The sequence below is a fragment of the Cynoglossus semilaevis genome, unplaced genomic scaffold (assembly GCF_000523025.1).
Source record: "Cynoglossus semilaevis isolate Cse_v1.0 unplaced genomic scaffold, Cse_v1.0 C18879938, whole genome shotgun sequence".
NCBI classification, from domain to species: Eukaryota; Metazoa; Chordata; class Actinopteri; order Pleuronectiformes; family Cynoglossidae; genus Cynoglossus; species Cynoglossus semilaevis.
The window spans coordinates 1-562 of NW_007591870.1; the positions used below are offsets into that span (position 1 = coordinate 1).

Genomic DNA, 562 nt, shown 5'->3' on the forward strand with positions numbered 1-562 from the left:
TGTGTGTGTGTATGTAGGAGACGTTTCAGGTGAGTTCGTTGGCCGTGGGTTCAGTTCTACAACTGGTGGACCAAGTGATGTCCTGTAAACTAAGAAATGGATTTGCTGTCATCAGGTAACAGAAACAGCAGTTGTTCTGTCTTCAGTCCAAATGTCCATGTATAGGTCGTCATCAGCGTGTCTCACCTGTAATGTTCCTCTGTGTGTCAGACCTCCAGGACATCACGCTCAGTCCAATTTGGCGAATGGATACTCTATCTTCAACAACATTGCCATTGCTGCTCGATATGCTCAGAACACACACGGAGTCAAGAGGTATAGGCGGGTGTGTGCGTTTTAAAGCCTTATTTTAAAACTGAAAGTTAAAATAATTTGAAAAACAAAATGTCTTGTGTATTTGTTGCTATTTTAGAGTGTTGATAATGGATTGGGACATTCACCATGGTCAAGGAATCCAGTACCAATTTGAGGAAGACCCAAGGTACTAACAACAAAACACAGTTATAATCATATATGTAATTACATTGTATTTAGGCAAACCAGCCACTAGGGTACACGAAGC

The 562-nt window shown here is 41.3% G+C and overlaps 1 long non-coding RNA gene across 1 annotated transcript; it reads left to right on the top strand.

The window, feature by feature from the left end:
* On the top strand, window positions 1–553 carry LOC103399637 (uncharacterized). Its single transcript, XR_523673.3, has 3 exons — window positions 1–115; window positions 211–315; window positions 413–553. It is a non-coding gene; the product is annotated as an uncharacterized LOC103399637 (long non-coding RNA).
* Window positions 554–562: the final 9 nt, after the last annotated feature.